The sequence below is a fragment of the Canis lupus genome, chromosome 14 (assembly GCF_048164855.1).
Source record: "Canis lupus baileyi chromosome 14, mCanLup2.hap1, whole genome shotgun sequence".
Lineage (NCBI taxonomy): Eukaryota > Metazoa > Chordata > Mammalia > Carnivora > Canidae > Canis > Canis lupus.
This window is the reverse complement of record NC_132851.1, coordinates 44,655,432-44,676,795: the sequence shown is the minus strand read 5'-3', so window position 1 is coordinate 44,676,795 and position 21,364 is coordinate 44,655,432. Positions and strand designations below refer to the sequence as shown.

Genomic DNA, 21,364 nt, shown 5'->3' with positions numbered 1-21,364 from the left:
TATCGTAATTCAGTTAATGCCAACAAGCGGGTGTGGTGCTCTTAATCTCTTTTTCTATGTAATTTCTCCCCCCCCCCATTAGTTCTTCTGACGGTTTCGCTATGCCCAGCCCAGTCAACACTTGTCAAATCTATGAGTGAATGAATGAATGAACAACACTTGACCCTTTCTGGGATCCCCTGGAGAGCACTGCCCACCTGTGTTTGCTATGGGTGCTGTTCTGCTTGGACAAGGCCCTAACACTACTGTGATTGCAGCTGCGTCACTCCCCCCACCCCCAACCCACCCCCAACCTGTAAAGGAGTGTCTCCAAAAGACATGTCATCTGTGGCTGTGTCTCCTTTCATTTCTCATGCTTGGGACAGGCTTTCTCTGTTTTTGCTTTTGTGTCTTGTGAAACCCTCCACGTCCCAGTGATCTCTAGGAGCTGCCTGGCAATGCGTGTAAAGCTTTCAACTTTAACTTCTTCAGGATGGTTTTATTATTTCAGTGGTGTCTTCCCATCCCCCCCTTCTGAGTCTTTAGATTTTCAAATTCCACTTCCACTAAAATCCACCAGCCCATTTGCATAATGTTACCCCATTTAATTCTCACTGCAACTTCAGGCTGCAAACATAAGAAAACGGAGACTCCCGCGGGGTGAGTCAGTGGCCCAGCCCTGCAGCTGAGATGGTAAAGCCTGATGTCAGAGGGGCTCGGTGCCTGCCAAAGCGGATGCTTCTCGGCCGTGCTCTGCATCATCATCATCTGGCCCAGTTTTTGCCACCTTCTGCCTTCGTGTCTTTGAAAGATAAAAACCCTGACTGCTGATTCTTTGACATGGATCATCCTCTCATGAGAAATCTGAAACCTCCTGTTAAGTTTTCTGGGCCCTGTTGTGCTAGGAGGACCTTGAAAGGACTCCTTCATGAAGGAGCTGCGTGCAGGGGTGGGAGCTGTGATGTGCAAACACGCATTGGCCCTGGCAATGCTTAATTATACAGATCCTGCTTCCAAATCATGTTCAAATCCCCTCTGTTTATTTTCATCTTCTGTTCTCTTATTTCCATTGCACGAATGCCATTTTGCGCCTTCTTCCTCTCCGAAGCAAGTCAGGCATTGCCAGTGGCCTGGCCTGCACGTTGAGATTTTCAATATCACCTCCCTCTGTCTCCTTTGAGAGCACTGTGCCTCTTGCTTCAGCTTTCCTGGAGTGCCCTTTGTAGATCTGAAATATTTTCATCTTTGGTTTGTCCACTATTGTCAAAATGATGCCATCTGCATAAGGCACCTAGGCTTATTAACTAACCTCCGATAGCATCTCTCTTTTTAATCATTTCCATTTGTCTTCTCTCCGATTTGTTATTTATCTCTTCTTGAGAGGGTCTACAGAGCACACATGAAAATAGAGGACTGTGTGGGTAGACCTGCCTCACTCTCCTCGTCACATTAATTTATTTCTCCCCCCACCCATTGAGCATTAGAATGTGGGTCACTTTGATATATAACATCCTAGCCTATTTTAGCAGCTTATCTGGCAAACGCTATTTTGGATCCAGATTTAAAGAAAGAATTATTATAGTTAATCATCAAAGCCATATTTTTGAGTAAGCTAATTAATAATTTTCCCACCTCTCTATTTTGGCCTGTTTCAGATCTCCTCTGAAATTCACAATCAGCTATTTTTGGATCTCTGGCATATCATTTGCCCTGCGTGTCATGCCTTCTGCTAAGCCTGCCAACCTCTGCAGCGACATGTCTACGAAGCCTGGTGATCAGTGCTCAGTTATGTTTCGTGGCACACATCACTTCTGTTTTATGTGACTTATCATTTTCTCTCTGAAAGAACATTTCCTTGATTTCTAATTTCCCTTTCCGTACCGTCTTATTGTCTATTTTTAACATGTCAAAATGAACCCTAATTTCCTCTTCTTTGCATACTCCATATTTTCTGTCTGATATTTTATTCTTGTCTGACATTTTCTTTATACTTTCTACCTCTATGATATACACAGATTCTCTCACCTGTATTTAGAGTTTTGCTATGTTAGCTTTCACTTATTTCCTCTTCTTTGCTGTTCTGTTCTTGCCCTTTCCATCAAATGCTTCCTCAGTCTTATAGAATATTGACTTTCTTCTTGAATGCCTTGTCTTTACTCAGCCTCTTTCAAAAATCATTCTTCATATACTGGCAACTTTTTCACATACTCCCTGACATCTGATAAGGGCCATCTAAGCTGCACTCTCGTAATCAGTCCTCCTAGAAATTCTTCCTACCCTAAGAACTCATCCTCTGTTGACTGAAGGTTAACTCCTTTAGCTCTAAAACTATCCTACAAAAACCTTTGTAGGCTTTTTTCAAGGATGAGGTTGTCTGCTATTGAGCATCAGGAAAGGCAAGGGACTGAGGTAGAGATGCAGGTTTCCCATGAAATCAGCCTGGAGTGGTTCTGCGTGGCAAGGTGGTGGCCCAGTCAGGCACTTTTTGTCAGGCACTAACGAATGGGGCTTTGGAAGGGGAATCAGACTTCACTTCTTTAGACAGACCTGTAAGAGAAGAGCAGGGCCCACAGCTCTAGCATCCTGACTTCATTATCTTAAGTCTTTTTTTTTTTTTAAAGATTTATTTATTTATTCATGAGAAACACAGAGAGAGAGAAAGAGAGAGGCAGAGACACAGGTAGAGGGAGGAGCAGGCTCCATACAAGGAGCCCGATGTGCGACTCGATCCCAGGTCCCCAGGATCACAGCCTGGGCTGTAGGCAGCACTAAACCGCCGCGCCACCGGGGCTGCCCTCATTATCTTAAGTCTTTGGGCTCATCTTCATCATCCTTCCCTATCAGCTCTAGTGAACTGGACTTCATTTCTCAAATGAACCAGATCTTATTGTCCCTCGCCTTAGGCCCTCATGCTGTTCCCTCTTCCTGGAACAGGTTGGCCTCCCATCCCAACATCCAGTCTTTACCCTTTAGTCTTGGATGGGGTCTTTTCTGTTCTCATTCCTCGGGTTAGATACATCTCATATGTGTTCTCATAACACCTTAAATATACCCCAATGTAGCTTTTGTCATGCTTATAACTATTCGGGCCAGTCTCTAAGTTCTCTGAGAGCAGCACATGCTCCTCTCAAAGGCGTCCTTCAACAATGTGGCTGGAGGGACAGACTGGAGTCATGCTACCTATGACACTTACTGGTTGATGGACTTGAGAGGGTTGCTCTCCTCTCTGTGCCTCATTTCCTCACCTATAAATCAGGGATGTTATACTTGTCACTTTTTGTTTCTGATAATCAAGTGTTTAAAAAAATTCCCAGCCTGACTCCTAGTAAGTGCTCTGTGAAGTGGCTATAAAGTTTATTACAATAATAGTTCTTAGTAATTATTATATATAGTTATATTACATAGTATTGTATATAATATATAATATGTATTGTTATATTATATTATTTTATTTTACTAGTCACAGACACAGTCCCAGGATATCTAGCACACTATTTGCCATAGAAGAGTGCTAAATCAATGCTTGTTGAATAAATGAACAAATGAAAGAATGAACAATATTAAAAATAACGCATTCAGGTAAACAACCGAGGAACACAAGACAATGTATATAACCTAGAACATGTGAGAATGGGAACCTCCCACAGGCTATACTGGGCTCTTTTTCCTTGTGATTGGCAGATAGATCTAGAAAGGAGCAGACCTTCTGGGGGAAACTTCATCTAAAAATAACTGGGCACTGATAATTAGTATGTGCTTTAGCGATATCCTTTGTTATCTCAGGAAACTTCCTTCCTGGCCTCTTTCCAAATTACACTTCTGCCAAATTTCTCAGCTTTATGAGAAATCTCTGCTTTTCCTATGGCATTATAAGAAGAGGGAACCTCTTTCATATGTTACAAGCTACATTCCTTCTTATGCACTAATCCTACCAACTCTTTCACATCCCCCTTTTCACTGACTTTGTTTTCTCTTTGACAGAGAGTTAGCTGGGGCATGCAAATAAACATCCCACAATCCTATGCTCTTCCAAGTTTCTAGCTATTTTTTGTATAGACTATTTGTTGTTGCTGTTACTCCTTCCGTTCTTATCGCCTTTATGGATAAGCAACCAACGTCTTCTCAATTGGTTGTATGCATAAAAAAGCAGGGTGTTTGTACATTCCTCATTCTTCCTTTTTCCTTTTGAGATATATAGACATTCACATGTCTAATCCCATATCAAATTTTCCTTGATATTGCTGCATCCAAATCTTAATTTTCCATAACCCGCTTTAAAAAAAAATTCATTTATTTATTTTAGAGAGAGAGGGAGTGGGTAAGTGCACCTGAGCAGGGGAAGGACAGAGGGAGAGAGAGAGAATCTCAGGTAGACTCCGTGCTGAGTGTGGAGCTGACATGGAACTCCTCTCACCTTCCTGAGATTATGACCTGAGCCGAAATCAAGAGTCAGATGCTTAATCAACTGAGCCACTCAAGTGCCCCTTCCACAATCCACTTTTGCATTTTGCACTCATTGACTTGATAGCTATTGAAAACTTACAGTGTGGTGTAAGGAAGGTAAAAGCCATAGGTCTTTTAAGGAAGTGCATTGTCTTTTATAACATTAATTTTGTGGTGTTTTGCATATAGTAATAGTAAATGATAATAGTAATAAAAATTCTAGTAAAAATATAACATTTATTCAGCCTTTCCTATGTATCAAGCATTGTTCAAAGCAGTTTACATAAAAAACTCACCTAATTTTCACAAAAAGCCTATGAGTACTATTTGTATCCCTACTTTGTAAATGAGGAAACTGAGTAACAGATCCTAACAATTGCTTGTTATTAAACATACGTTGAACAGAAAGATGTAAATTTTTTAAAAAAATTAAACAGCCTATTATTGTTAATCTAATGAGATTAAAAATTGTTAATTTTTGATATGGTAGATTATACAAGCTCCAAGGAGGGAAAATTATGATATGTGATGTCCTGAAGTAAGTTTTGAATTATGGTTAGTTTGGTCATTGGAGGATAGAGAATATGTGGAGCATAAGAAGAGAAAGAATAAAAATGCAAAATCAACTAAGTGTGGACTTTGACATGGTCTAAATATTTTATACTTTTTATCTAATGTAGACCTCAAATTATTCACATGAGATAGTTCCTATTATTACCTCCATTTTATAGAAAAGAAAATCGAGGTTCAGAGAGCGTCAATATGTGGTCAAGGTCACAGACCTACAAACTGAAAAAGGAAATTCAAGAGACCAATAGCAAACATGAAAAAAATTCAAACTTACTAGTTAAGAAATGCAAACTAGTATAAAGAAATACCATTTTCACTATCAAATCAAGCAAGATCTTAAAAACAATATTGAACTAATGATAATAAAATGGTTGTAGAATGTATATAGGCAATGAGAGTTTTAAATGTCACAAACTGCATGATGAATAAATTGGGAATATATACACAGTGGTCCTTAAACTATTCACTACTTGATCTCAATGATTACATTTTTAAAATTCATAAATAAATGAAATTAAAATACAGGTTTCCCCTGCTACCTGAGAGTGGAACATGCCTGTGAAAACTTTTGTAAACCCAAACAGCATAAACTGAAAGAGCAATTACCACTAATTTACATGGAAAAAAATTTGAACATTCTGAGATCCCACAAATAATCTCTCTGAGGCTTTTCTGATACCTTAGGATACCCCTTGCTCACAGATGCACAAAATAAATCGAGATAAAGCACAGATGCTCACAGACAGAGTTCAAAGCTATGGCAGCTTGCTGCTGAGAGGCTGAGCGTAGTGCCCAGGGAAGGAGCTTAGCGGGGCCCCTCTTGCTAGTGGGGTATGTGCTGTCTCCATAACAGCTCCCTACAAAACAAATGGTGAACATTATTTTCACTTTTTGCCTTGCATCCTAAAAGCAAAAATCCTCTCCAGATCTAATTTGGTCAGCAAAAACAGGAAATAATGCAGGTCTTTTGTGAAAGTGAAGTGGTGTGAAACAAACTTTTAAAAAGTGGGAGGTATCAAAGGGTGCCTGGGTGACACAGTCAGTTAAGTGTCCGACTCTTGGTTTCAGCTCAAGTCATGATCTCAGGGTCTTGAGATCAAGCCCTGTGTCTGTGTCAGGCTCCTGGCTCAGCGGAGAGTCTACTTAGGACTCTCTCTCCCTCTTCCTCTGAGCTTCCCCCACCCCCCTGAGTTTTCTCCCCCCCTCAAATAAATAAGTAAATAAATCTTTTAAAAAACGGGGGTCAGTATGAATATTTACTTAAAGTCTTTTCACTGTGGCTGAATTTATGTTGGGAAAAAATTGGAGAATAACTCAAGTCTGAAAACTAATTAGATGGTTGGTTATATGTAATGCAGCGTACCTTTATACAACGAAATGTCGCATTGCTGGTGCTTTCAAAGACGATCTTTCAGAATGTGTTAGTAAAGGCTGAAGTCAAACAGAAACAACCCTGGATTATTCGGATTAAGTTCTGCTAAAGTAACAAATATCAGCAGTGTAGAGGCTTAAAACATAAAGATTCATTCCTCATTGGTGCAGCATCTGCGGTGGGTTCGGCAGTGCCCCGGGGCAAATGGAGATGAGGCCTCAGTTGGCTTCCAAAGGGTAGATCAGCCTGAGATTTCGGGGTTCACTTCTAATCTTCAGCACCTCAATCCAGTAACCTCAACTAGCCTTGCGGTTTTTGGTAACTGCAAAGAGGTGGGAAACGTATTCCTTTCACCTGCCATAGATTGCAAAAATTAGTGAGATAAAATTTTCTAAAACAGGTGTATATTATTGATCTCAATTTTTTATTGTTTATAACATCATTTAGATACAGATATAGTTATAGATAGAGACAGAGATACATACCTATGCGTCTAAACCAAGGATCAGGGCAAAGGGCCCTTGTCAGATCTGGCTAGCTGCTTGTTTTTATATAACCAACCAGCTAAGAATGGTCTTTAATGTAATGAAAAGGTTGGATAATATTTGGTGACACATGAAAATTATCTGGAATTCAAATTTCAGTGTCTTTAAATAAAATTTTATTGGAAACACAGTCATAAACCTTCATTTGTCTTTGACTGATTTCAGATTCAGCAGAGGAGTTGAGTAGGCACTACAGAGATTCACATGACCCACAAAGCCTAAAATATTTACTATTTAGGCCTTTTCGGAGTTTGCTGATTCACTGCCCTAAATACTTAGGAAAAGTAGGTTTGAAAACAAAATTGTCATAGTACTTACTTGAATGTTCGGGATTTAAGATTTTTTTTAAATTTTTAATATTTCTATTTTCTAAGATTTCTACAATGAATAGATATTATGGCCATGTTTGGGGAAAATTAGAAAATTAATAAAAATAAAAGTAACTCATATGTAGAATCACTACGAATATTCTTTACATGAGTAGTTGCAAATAACTGCCTTCTCTCTAGAGGCCTCCAGCCTACACAGGAGAGGAGGGAATCATTGCTGAAGGGCTGAATTCCTTTCCAGTCTCTTGTCCCAACCCTCTCCCCCTCATTCCAGGCTCCAGCCACACTCCCTTTCTTTCTCTGCAAATAAACTCAACTCATTCTGTCATCGTGGCCTCTACACTTGCGTCTCCCTGGAGAGCCCTTCCTTTAGATTTTCACGGGGCTGACAACTTTGTCATTCAGATCTTAGCACAAATGTCACCTCGTGAGGGATCTCTCCTGACTCCTCTGTGTAATGCTGTACAAAATCTCAGTCAGTCTCTATCACATTTTCCTGTTTTTTTTTCTCTATGCACATATCACTATCTGCTTTGTTTCGTTCATCTATTTATATTCTTATTGTCTGTGAGAACTAAAACTCCAGGAACACAGACTCCTTATCAGTCATCTGTCACTGCCCTATCCTAGAACATTGGACACTGAATACCAAAGGACTCTATAGAGAAACTGAATGAGTAATAATTGTTTCAATTATAACGCTAAAGGGTAATGTTACACACACATTGACATCCTGAAGAAGCCAGTGGGAAGCCAAATCCCTCCTGGGGAAAGTCTCTGTAGTCAGCAAAATCCCTACCTTGTCTTAGTTACCTACTGACAATTGAATTTTGAATTTAACTGTGCCAGTGGTGAAAAGAGTCAGTGGTTCTTACATCTGACATGATAGTATTGCTGATTGAAGGAAAACATGCAACTGTAAGCAAATTTAGTGACAAATAATTCAGAAGAATGTCTTTGAAAAGTCATGACTTATGGGTCCACTAATAGTGCTTTATTTTTCCACCACATGTGGATGACGGGACAAAATGTATGAATGTGTACCTAACCAACATCAACGTTTATTGGATATCTGGCTTTAAAAAAAGATGAATAAAAGATATTTCTATTTTTAAGAAACAAAGAAAATGAGGGAGAGAGATCTGTGTAATCAGGTTGTAAAGATGAAATATTATAAAGATAAAGTGCATCATCAATATAAATTTAAGATAATATAATAGCCAAGTCTATGTTATGAGCTTCATATCCCAAGTCTTAACTGCTGATGGGAGAAAGTTAGATATTCTTGGAGGTCAAAATGAAACTAAGCTTTGGCATCTTAACCATTTGCCTATGGGATTTCTGAACTTTCTTTACTGTTAGAGGAGGACAGATAAGACTCAGGGCTTAACCAAAAAAGAAGTTTCTTACAGTCCATTATTCTTAAGGGCTAAGACTTGATCCTCTTCTTCATGTTATAGTCTTGGGAATGCTGTCTCTGTTTTGATTTTTTTTCTATAATATGTATTCATATAATATCTTTTAAAATATATAAAACCAGTTATTGTCAAACATGAGTTTACTGGATTTAGGCATTCAGAAAAATAAAAATGTGTGGGAGGAAGCAAACTCCATAGATGTAGGGCAGCTAAAGAATCTTGCCCTTCCTCTGAATGTCTTTATCTGTCACATGCCCTTACATTTCTTTCAACTCGTAATTCTCATCAATTTTGTTTTTGTTTTTGTTTTTGTTTTGCATACATCCACTTGGATTCAACATCAATCTTCTCTTTTAAGGGGTCCATTATTAAGGATAAACATTTAGTATTAGTGTCAATTAAATGACATTCCTATGAAATGCAACGGGTGAAGGAGCAGAAAATACCTAATGTCCAGAAGCAGAAAATATCTAATCTGGAGACAGGTAGCAACTGTGACCTGCTCTCCTTGGAAAATGTTTGGATGCTTGGTGCAATGCAAACCACCTTGATCTGTTATATGGCAAAAGACAAATCCCACAAGCTGTTATTTATCACCCTAAGATACATTAAAGACCAACATGGTGGTCCCAGAAAGATATTTAAAGTCCCATCACTACTGCTTTGACAGATAAGATGTTTTGTCTATGTTATTTGGAATATCTCTCAAAAACAGCATTTACAGTACAATTTACCGTAATGACTTTTATAAACCAGGTGTTGCAGTTTCTCTTCCAACACTGTCACAAAGTCAGCTATGTCCATTAAAATCTATTTCCTATTCTTCCTGTGGATAAAATGAGCAACTCTACTGTAATGCTCGTCTCCATTGTAGTCAGCTGGAGCTGTAGGACTGTGCCTCTCAATGTGAGGTGAATAAATATTATGGGAACCACTTCTAGGCCTGGACCATACACCTTCATCCCTCTGAATGCCAACAGAATGTCAACCCATGCTGAAGAAGGCTTAGCTCTCTTGGATGCATTGCTCCCAAACTATCCAGTCTGTGAATGAGATGTGCAGCAAGGTGGTCCCCATCACTCCCACTGCCCATAAAGTTCACCTGATGGTAAGAAATGAACTGCTCTTCCCACACAAAAATTTTATGGAGTGTTTTATCTTAGTGACTAATTGCAGTAAAGAATACAGAAGTCCAACAATAGGTCTAATAGCTCTCCTTCATGACCATAGTGAAGTCTCTTAATTCCTTTAGCCATTTGCACAAATGAACTTTGAGCCTTTAGGGAAGAAAGAATATCTGTTCATCTCTTCTGTAAGTATTCAGTGAGTATGTCCCTCATGCTAACCACGTGTCTACTGGACCCACAAGGGTGAACTGTGTAGTGCTGGTGTGTATTGTAGCTGCGGTTGGGTGGTTCCAGAGCCACTAGTCATAGGATCAGTTTGCTAACTCCACAGGCAGCACATCTATGGTGTTGAAGCAGCTCCTCTGGCTTCTCTTTCTATAGCATCTTTGGGAATTGTTCTGACTGAAACATATTTCTTTTGACCTCCCAGTGAGTCTGCAAACCATTCAATAATTCTCTGCACTGAATGGTTTTCTGCTTCAGCTAGCTTCAGTGGATTCGGCTCTCTGAAACGGAAACCTGGACCCCAAGTATTAAGCATTCCAAGACTATATCTTCAGATGTCTCAGTCTTTGAACTCCAGTTTGAGAAACATTGCAGTTAATGTTAACTGTAATTATTTTAGGGTTTGGGTTGATAAATAACAGGTGACTGCTTATCCAAATTATAAAACAAGAATGGAAATTTATCACTGTCCAATTATAAGAGGGTCACTCAGATAATTCGGAGTAAGTTCATTTTTTTATTAACAGAATGAAATAGTTAATAAAAAAAATCGTTCTGTGTAAATTTGCAGACACCCAGGGAAAAATCCTAGTTTATGGCATATGGTGACACAGTGCTTGGCACAGTCATGAAAAAGCGCTCCATCAATTCTTCACAATTTTTTTTAAAGATTTTATTTATTGATTCATGAGAGACAGAGAGAGAGGCAGAGACACAGGCAGAGGGAGAAGCAGGCTCCATGCAGAGAGCCCGATGTGGGACTCGATCCCGGGACCCCAGGATCACGCCCCGGGCCAAAGCCAGGCGCTAAACCGCTGAGCCACCCAGGGATCCCAATTCTTCAACAATTTTAAACATAATGTTATTGCTAAATGCCAAATGAGATATGATGTGGAAGTGCTCTCTGAAATGGTAAAGTGCTGTACCCATTGTTGAGAGTATCATCTACATAAATGCCTCACATTTCCTTGGTACCATAGGGACAATAGTCCAGTGTCACATTATTGTAACTGAAGGATAATCCTCCGTATATTTTATCTATTGGAGGCATAAATAGAAATTACATAAAGCACCCTTCACTCCACAGACAAGATTCCAGTTAAGTAGCATTAGTATAAACAAGAGGAGTCCAATAATTGAACGCCCGTAGTGATTCTCTAGGTCAAGATAGAAGTCTACGCGTAGAACAGTTTAAATTACTGCTTCTCATGTTCTACTTCACTTTGGGGATCTCCAGCTGCCATTATAACACCTTTCACTAGACTGAACTTGCAATTGAAAATAAATCAATCTTGAGGTGATTGAAATTACTATTGCCTGACTTCTCTTACTTTGTCATTCCACAGGAAACTAGCATCACAAGTGGATAGAGAATGAGCTGACATTTTTTTCTTTCATTTGGTGGCATCACAGGCTTCGAGAAAAGTTAATCATAATGTTATTTTTTTTCTCTGAACACTAACACATGAATTATAAGTTTCAGCATCTGTTTTCCATATTTATTTCAGATATATTATCATCCTCAGTTCATATGTCCTCTGAACTCGATATTAAAATCTCCTCTTAGTTCCAGATCTTACAATTCAAAAATTAAAAAAATCCCTGATATAATATTTCTCTGTATATATCAATATATAATACCCCATGGATGACCTAAATTGTGTAGATCATTTTCTTGATTAATTTCCTAGGTAACAATATTCCATTTTCTTTGAATTCATTAATTCTACTTTTATTGCTCATGACATTTGCATAGTCACTCACAGAACTTCATTTTTGCCCCCACTGACTTCTTCAAGCCCTTTCTGCCTGAAAGACAATAAAGAGAAAAAGCTAGTAGATCACTTCTACTAACTCATAGCTGTTTTGTTCATTCCTTTATAGTCAAGCAACCAATATGTTTTCATTTACCTCATTGTTGTTCAGATTTCACCTCTACTTACTGCCTCTCCACCACGCAGGTCTCATCCTACCTCGCACCTGCAGTCAGGTTTTAGCCACCCTGCCAATTTCCTGATGCGATTCCCCTTTCCCCTCTTCACCTCCACACATTTCTTTGACCTGGTCCCAGCCTCTGAAGGTTATTTATGAGGCTACAAAATTGTTCAAGAATCTATACTCATTCCCCTCTGTCTCTTGCAAATGTTACCAAACCCCAATATTGTAAGACTTATGAAAAAGAGTTCAGGCATGAAAGTGAACAAATGTAAAGATGTTTCTTTGCTACTCAACACCATAGAAACTACAGTATGCTCATCCTCACATTACATTGCCAGGAGGGCATAGAATAGAGAGGGTATTGAGCAATTCCCATATAGAATGTGTTATGAATTTGGAGGGGAAGGGAGATAGCATTAATATCCAATGGAATGCCAGTGTTTTCCAAAACACCATTAAAGGAAAGCTAATCTGTGAAAATCATTTTGGAAAAGCCTGTTGTTAAAATCTGACCATCAACCCACCCATTTTTAAAATCTCAACAATCGTCATGAGCCATAATCTAGGTGGTCTTGTGACACAGTCTACACAAGGCTTGTTCATTTCTACTTCTGTGGAATCGTTTCCACTTTGTGTGTCAGACGTTCCCAGCTAAGATCATCTTCCTTTCCCTCCTCACTAATGATTGCCAGACTGCTATGATTTAGGTCAAAATCCCCCATCCCCCCCCAAAAGCCTTCCTTAATGATCTCCATTTTAGGCTCTTATGCTTTGTGTTAGAGCCATAGTAGATATGCAGATTTTTACTCTTCCATCTAAGGATTACATCCCCATAGATATCAACCTTGTCTTTCTGATTGCAGTGTAAACTTCTTTTCAAAGTGTGAAATTTTGAATTATTTTCTTAATCCTTACTGTGTATGCCTCTAAAATGAGTCACACATAATTTTTTAATGTGATAACTTCCTCATATAAATTGTTGTTTGTATCTACAAATGTAAAATATCCTCCGGCTGCTATACTGAGGAAGCACCCTGCCAATATCCCTGGATACATTTTAAAAGGAAGGTAGCCTCATGGTGAGTGAACAGCTGACAGTGACAGACATTCAGGACTTTCATGTAAGTGAACAGTATCCCTGACAGCTTATGCATGACCCAAGAAAACATCTTGCAATATACTATAAAAGAAGGAACTAAATGGTTTTCAGTAGAGACTTCATCTATAGTGTTTTATAAGAGACAATATATGTATATATCCTACATCTATAATACAAATTATGTAAATGTAAGTATCAAGGGATTAATGCATTTAGGAATGAAATATATTAAAATTTTAGCACTTTTTAATTCTGAGTGATGGATGCGTGAAGGACGATTGTGTTCTTTGTAACATTCCATGGATTCATATTTCTTCTAAAAATGAAGATAGCAAACCATTCTGCATAATTAACAAGATTTTTTTTTCTGGAGAACGCTTTATACCTTGATGTCACTTGATTTGAATCCTATAGATCATTTTGTGTTGAGTCTCTATGTGGCAGACTTTTTGAGTATAATTGCCTCCGTTAGTGACCCAAGTGTACTGCTTTGCATGAGTTAACAGTTTTAATTTTAATTATTACTTTAGAATTTTGTTATATAAATTGCACAACGTGGTGATTAAGAGTGTTGACCCCCCTGATGCAGTCAAAATCTGCATATAACTTTTGACTCCCCCAAACCTTAACTACTAATAGCCTACCGTTGACCAGAAGCCTTACCAATGACACCGCGATTAGTACTTACTTTATATGGTGTATGTATCATATTCTAAATGCTTCCAATAAAATATGGTAGAGAAAGGAAAATGTTAAGAAAATAACAAGGAAAAAGAAAGTACATTTACAGTACTGGACCGTATTGAAAAAAGTCTGCATATGAGTGGATCCAGACAGTTCAAACTGAGATGTTCGAGGGTCTACTGCACCTCATTTTCGGTACACGTGGGTCTGCTCCAGACAGATACATCCACACTTGACTTACTGAAAAACTGTCCAGCTTCCTGAGTCTGTTAGGATGAGAGTCAGACTGTAAAGCAGGGTTTCTCAAAGTGTGGTCAATGGGCCACCTAGAAGAATCATCTGGACAAGGGCTTGGCTTTGAAGTGAATGGGAGCCTTCACGCATGAATCCCAGGCACCTGTGTCTATGTTCTCACGCACACGAGGAAAGAACATTCTTTCTAGACTGTTGAGCATAAGGCTTTTGCTAGTTTTCTTACTACAGGTATCAGGCTTCTCTTGGTAACACTTCAATCTTAGCAAATAATTTTTTATTGCAACTACATTAAAACTTACTATTCCATGGACACACTCATGCAAAATGTCCTGTACAACTTATTATCAAATATTAAAAATAGAAAACTCTTCTGAAGAGTGGAATTCAGTAATTATAAATTTATTTTAAAAATTTTATGGGGGAAAATATGACTCCTTATGATACTTGTAGTCTAATAATTTCTTTATAATTTTTATGCTTAAGCAATACTCTGCTCACTGTATAAAATCTATTCTATGTTAGTGTGTCACCTCATTAAAATTATAGAGACAGAGTTGACTTTTTTTTTTAAAGGAAAGAAGACAATGAGACAATAGCCTAAGGATTAAAACATATATGACTTTGTCTCAATGCCTTGGACTTCACATATTTATCCAGACATTGTTTTAAATTTGGCTCTTCCTTGAAAATATATTGGCACTTCATAAAATTTAAAAAATATTTTAAAGCGATATTATTCAAGGTATGTTCTGTGGAGAGTGAGTGACCTCTGTACACTCTGAAAGAGAATATTTAAGATTTCATTTTGACTAACATGTGAGTACCAATTAGCAGTGCTCCTTGTTCTCAGTGTCTTGTCTCCTGGATGCTCTGTGCCAAAAGGGCAGCAGAGGAAAAAAGCTACGATGGAAACTCTTCTCAGAAATATTCGACTACTGTCCCTGTATATACACTCTTCTCCTGCTGAAAGGTAAACCTTAATTAATTTTAAGTAGAATAGAAATCTAGGAAGTTTATTTTTATAAAGATAATAAATGAGGTAAATTTTACCAAAGCAGAATGTAGATCATGGATGTCTGGCTTTAAAAATCTCCTCATAGGGGGGCACTTGATGGGATGGGCACTGGGTGTTATTCTATATGTTGGCAAATTGAACACCAATAAAAAATAAATTTATATAAAAAAATCTCCTCATAGGGATGCCTGGGGGGACTCAGGGGTTGAGTGTCTGCCTTTGGCTCAGGTCATGATCCTGGGGTCTCGGGATTGAGTCCCACATGGGGCTCCTTGCAGAGAGCCTGCTTCTCCCTCTGCCTGTGTCTCTGCCTCTCTCTCTGTGTCTCATGAATAAATAAAATCTTAAAAAAAATCTCCTCATAAAGATATGAAATAGCATCATTATTATATTTTACGTAAAATGCATTCTCTTTTGGTTCAAAATAGTCTTAACTCAGTGCCCACACTGCTCTGACTGCCATGATATCTTGCTTTCTCCCTTATAAATAATTAAATTCCACTAAAACTGATGACTTAAGTCCTTAAAAGAAAGGACTTCCAGTCTTAAAGTCATGTTAGAATTTTAAAGCATTTTACATAAGCAGAAAATCTATTTTGTGATGAAATCAACACATTTGACTCTGTAGTTTCAAGTCTGTGATTAGGAGACATCATTTTTTTGACTCAGTAAAATTGATGTACACCATTGTCCCGAGGAGGCCGAAATCGAGGGTTGCATGTCTGTCTTCCATGCACGCTGCTTGTGGGAAAGGTGGAAGGCTGCTGTCCAGCCTGAGGAAGTTGCAGAACTGAAAGAGGATCCTGACTTGCATGCCCTGTGTCACTCCCCCACCCCTCCCCCGGGACAACTAGATTGGCAGCTAGCAGTCACTGGGTAAGGAAAGGGACCATAGAAACTCTATAAACACATGCATTTACTATCTTTACTCACATGTGTTTGTGCAATGCTATGTATTTTCCTTGGTGCCTGTAGACAAGACCAATGCCTTCTTGGCCGTGATTGCTCCCTGCTTCTCCCTCTCCCTCTCCCTCCCCAGTTTCTCAGGAGCAGATGTGCCTTTAATCCCAGGGCCCCTGCACAGCATCCCCTCTGCTCCTACACTCCTCTGTCCCAGATCCCCATCTACTTCCTTCTCTCCCTTTCCAGAAGTACCTGCTACAATGCATTTGGTATATTTTCCCGACTACAGGAGGTGAGCAAGATTTATTTTCATTTTTTTAAACTCTAATCTTATTAAAGAGTTAGACAAATGAATGGCTACGTCAAAACAGATCATTTATTTGACCATTTTGACAGAACTAACCAGTTGTTAACAGGCAGTTCAGCATTTACCAAGGTCTTTCCTTTTTTTTTTTAAAGATTTAATTAATTAATTAATTTTTATTTATTTGAGACACAGAGAGAGGCAGAGACACGGCAGAGGGAGAAGCAGGCTCCCTGCTGGGAGCTCGATGAGGGACTCGATCCCAGGACTCTGGGATCACGATCTGAGCCACCCAGGTGCCCCTACCAAGGTCTTACCCAAGGAAATGCAGGAGCCTTCATGTGCTGAGAACCTTCCAGGCCATGTTTTCTGCTTCTTCCAGAAATTTTCTCGTTTAATTTTCACAATAATTATAATTCACTTTGATAGGCCACATATGAGGCATGAGAAAACTGAAGCCCAGGGTGGCTAAGAGACTTTTTCTGATTTAAAATAGGAAAAAGCTGTGGTAGTGCTGGATAGTCTCATGATAATAAATCATTTCTGAATGAATGAAATAATGCCCGCGTGCATGAGTAAATGAATTAATGTGACACATCCTGCCTCTAATTAGCTTATATATACCATCTGGGGAATATTTACTATCTGAGAAAGGAAGAAGAATTGGGATACAGTTGGGAAATTGAAATCTGACTAATGATAAAGACCACATGTACTATTTCGATAAATTGGACTATATGACATCAGAGGAGGTGAGATCAAAGTAAACCATTTGTAGGTCACAAACATACACACAGTTGTGAATTTGTGACTGAAACCTTCAAGGCTGGGTGAGAAGAGCCCAGAAAATATTAGAGAAAAGTAAAATGCCGTTTTCTTGTTTGCTTTTATGCTTTGTTCCATGTGCACAAAGCAAATATCTGCTTATTGAAGCTCACTTATGCTTAAGTCAATAAAAAGGATGGCAGGAGAGCAAGCAAAGCCTTTATGGTTCACGATGCCAATTTCATAATCGATAGCAGTGGCAAAAGCTGCAGTCACTAATATTGACTATTAAGATGCACAGAAATGAAGCATGGAGGTTGTTTTTCTACCCTTTACCTTATTTTTTCTCCCTCACATAGCTGTGTCTTCATGAAGTAGGTTCATTCACTATTGGTCTGATTGGGTTTGACCTTTATTAACCACCCAATTTTCAAAAATTTCTCTGAAGTGATTTACAAAGACAAAAATATGTGCACTCAGCTCTGTTATGGATAAAATTTAATCCATTTATAAACTTTCCAACAACAAGCTTCCTACACAACTTCTGTACATTACTATGTTTGTATGAGCCTTTGTGTAAAAAATAAAATGATAATATTGGTTTTGCTACATTAGAGTTAAGTGAATTACTTGGGCAATTTATATAAAGTGGGAATATCCAGTGATTAAAGTGTGATTCTATAAATCTGTGATTATTTATATATTAACCTTCACATACATGTTTCAGCCCCTGCAGACATGTGTTTGTTCCGTTCCTCTCACCTGTACTTTAATTTTTATTAATGGCCCTGTTGGGATGGGAATTTTTTTCCTCTACCCTTAGAGATTCTTCTGGTTGATCTAAGAATCAAATTGACATGAGACAGATTAACAGAAGAAAATGAGATTTAATTACATTATATATGCACAGGGAATCCATATAAACATGTGAGCTTCCAAAGATAGTCAGAAAAAAATGAGATATATATGTCATCCTGAACCCAGGAGAAGAGATAGAGGCCTGGTACTTCATTGGGAAGGAAAACAATCCATAGGAAGAAGAAAAAGAGTAAATGTTTGGTTACAACTGTTTGCTGAGTCATGAGGAAACACTCAGACACAGAGAGGAATTTTAACAAACTTTGCTGAATCCCTCCCTGTTGATTGTTCCTTGTTCATATTATACTGTGGGTGTCTCTGATGGTAGTTCCCATCCTGGAGCAGGTGCTGTATCTAAATTATCTTACGGAGTTAGGGGGACTTGCACAGATTCTTCCTGAGTCTTTCAGACCTTGCTTGTTTTAAGCTCAAAAAATCTGCATGTCACAATCAGACATTTTGGGGCCACTGATTTTGAACGCCTGGAGCCCCCTGACTTTTGTTAAATTGAAATAATTCTTTCTTAGACATGCTGAAGAGTGCACTAGTTTAGAGAAGAAATCTGGCACCAGACAAACCTGGGACTGAATCTTGACTATTCCATTTTTCTAGCTTTGTGTAATATGCTATATTATTTTGTTTTTTTACCTGAGACAAACAAACAAAAAAAGAAGGATAAAAAAAAAGTTCATATGTATTTCTTTTAGGCTTGAAAGAGCTAATGCATGTAAAGTCACTTACCACAGTACCCGGCATAAGGAAACATTAAAAAATGATAGCTTTAAAGTTGTCTGTATTATTTTTCTTCTTCGTCGTCGTCTTTTTTTTTTTTTAACTAGAACCTGCCTCATTCACAACTAATAATCAAATCACAATTTACAAAGAGATGTTTGAATATGAAACAAACTATCTGGACAATTCAGATTTTACAATTTGGATATGAAATACAATGAAATTGAAGTACTGACCAAAAAGTCAATGATCTATTTCAATTTACTGCCTGAGACATGACCTAACTTTGTTAAAAGGTAGTCAGACAGACAGACGAAATATATGCATTTATAGAACAGTTATCACTTTGGTTTTGCATTATTCATTGTCTCTCATTTGTTCTCTAGTACTTGACATGCCTTCAATGCATTTTTAGTTTGGGCATTTTATTAATTGAAATTTCAATTAATCTAAAGTTATCCAGGAAGATTGGAAGCTGCCAAATTTGTTTTTTTTTCTTTGAAAACTTCATTGTGCAGTAATATTCATAGCTACACCCACTCTCCAGCAATTTTGAGTTGTGTGGAATGAGTCATGCAGACATATGCATGTGTATTTTTATCTGGCTAGAAAATGTCATGCCCATCGAATTCTCAGTCTTCCAAATACATGCACTTCTGGGCTTCAAACCTCTTTCTCACTTGCATAGAATGCAAGATAGGGAATGCTGTTCTATAATGTATGTAAGTTGTTTCTTAAATCACCCAGTGGAAACTATTTGGTGCTTTGAAATGTTCTTTTAATGAGAACTACTATTGTGTATATGATTTTTTAATAAACCATTTTTATAAAACCTAAGAGAAAAATAACACAGGTCATTATCTGGAATACAAAATGTGAGGTTGCCTAATAATTAATAGATATATTTTGTTATTTTTGTTTGTTATCACATACTGTATGAAATAACACAAAATGTGCTACGATGGATATCTTATGTTTGAATATTTCTAAGAAAGTTGAACAAACACATGATGAGATTGATCAAAAATATTTTTGAATGATAAGAATTTAAGTTAAATTTCCACATTGATTGATGAAGTATCCGTTATTACTTACTATTATATTAAGTACCCCATAACAATTTGATTTGGCTATCTTACTCCATCAAAACAACTACTTCTACTTATTACTTTCATCTTTCGAAAATAATTTTATGTTATTAGCCTTGTTTAAAGTTCTTTTGACATTTCCCTCACCCTGATACTTCTTACAATCTTGAGAAAATCAAATACTTTGGCTCAAGAATGTCTTACCGTCCACATTAACCATTGAATTATTTGAAGAAACCTAATCTTACTGATCTTGCTATATGTTCTAATTTCCTTCAATGTGATGATGCAAACCAAAAATAAACAAAGATAGCTTTTCTTTAGATACAATACCACCAAAACATTGCAAAAAAGTGACGGTGCCCCTCAACACACGCAGACACCACCTATCCACCCCACCTCCACCAAATGTCAAACTTATTTGAGTCCAGGCCAGAAGTCAGATTTATTTGCAACTCTGCGTTCTGGCCGTAATCACCTTTCCAGCTTAGTCTCTACCATACTGCAGGCATGACTCACCCTTTTGTCAAGTACTCAACACTTCCCAGCTTCTGCACAGGCTTGGTCTTCTAAGGAAGATCGACATTGTGTGCTGGCTGAGGACTGGTCATATGGCTAGAAATGGGGGAAGATAGGGCTGGAGAGGTGAACTGGATCCAAAGTATGAAAGGTTTTGACCCTTTGGATATATATTCTGAGTTGCTTTTATTAGGCAATAGAAATATATTTATGATCTCATAGTAAGAAAGTACTGGAGAAGGATCAACAGTCTGGAAGTTTAAAAGATGTAAAAAAGTGATAAAATAGTGAATGAGGAGAATGCAGCTACATGGGAAGGAGATGGACTTCAGCATACTGGTAAGAGCATAAATTCAAATTCTCGCTGCCCTCCTTACCAGCTGCAGAGATTTGGACACATTACTCAATTGCTCTGATCTCATCAATGAGGACAATATAGCCTCTCCTTATGGATTTGTATGAGGATGAGGATTGAACAGAACAATACAAAGTATTTAGCATAGAGCCTAGCTCAGAGGGAGTCCTCAAGAGATATTGCCTATTTCATTATTAATATTGTTAAGTCAAACGACTTTGGTGGCATATTGGCTCTGAGTGCCAAGATGAAAGAAAGAATAAAAAATCATCCTAAGATTTCTAGCTTGAGTGCCTAGAATGAGAATAACATCAACAGAATTTGAGAAAACAGGAGGCAAAAGAGCTAATGAAGAGAAGCCAATAACTGAATTTTTTGTCTTATCTTTTATTTGAAGGGTTGGCGGGGTGTCCAGGTGGAATTTATTCCGTAGGCAATTAGAACCCGAGGCCCTTGTGGTTACAAATGAGCTGCCAACTCACCATGTGGTAAAAAGTTAGGCTATGACAAGAGCCAAACAGATAACTGTATTTTTCATTGTGCTTTTGATTTTTATCCAGTGAATTAGATTTCATTAAACTGATCATCATGATCATACAGGAATCTAAGTCTGTGTTGAATGAAATCTAATCAAAGACATAAATCATTTCACAATCAAGGCTTATAGTCTAGTCTCATGGATACTGACTCTGAGTCATTTCCTACACTTACATAATTGTATTGTATGTTTTTTTTTTCAGAAGAAGAATGCAGGCATAATTTTGTGCATTTTCATCTACAAAAAAAAAAAATGTTTCTATTGCCTCACAAACACCAAAGATGACTCAGGGAATCTCCCCAT

General features: G+C 38.0%; 1 long non-coding RNA gene across 2 annotated transcripts; it reads right to left on the bottom strand.

The window, feature by feature from the left end:
* Positions 1 to 319: 319 nt before the first annotated feature.
* LOC140604038 (uncharacterized) lies at positions 320 to 20,754 on the bottom strand. Of its 2 annotated transcripts, XR_012007082.1 has the most exons (4): positions 20,169 to 20,754; positions 6,356 to 6,718; positions 5,733 to 5,849; positions 320 to 2,526 (listed from the first exon to the last, which is right to left on the bottom strand). It is a non-coding gene; the product is annotated as an uncharacterized lncRNA (long non-coding RNA). The 2 variants fall into 2 exon arrangements; XR_012007083.1 differs by lacking the exon at positions 5,733 to 5,849 and having other exon boundaries at positions 20,169 to 20,747.
* Positions 20,755 to 21,364: the final 610 nt, after the last annotated feature.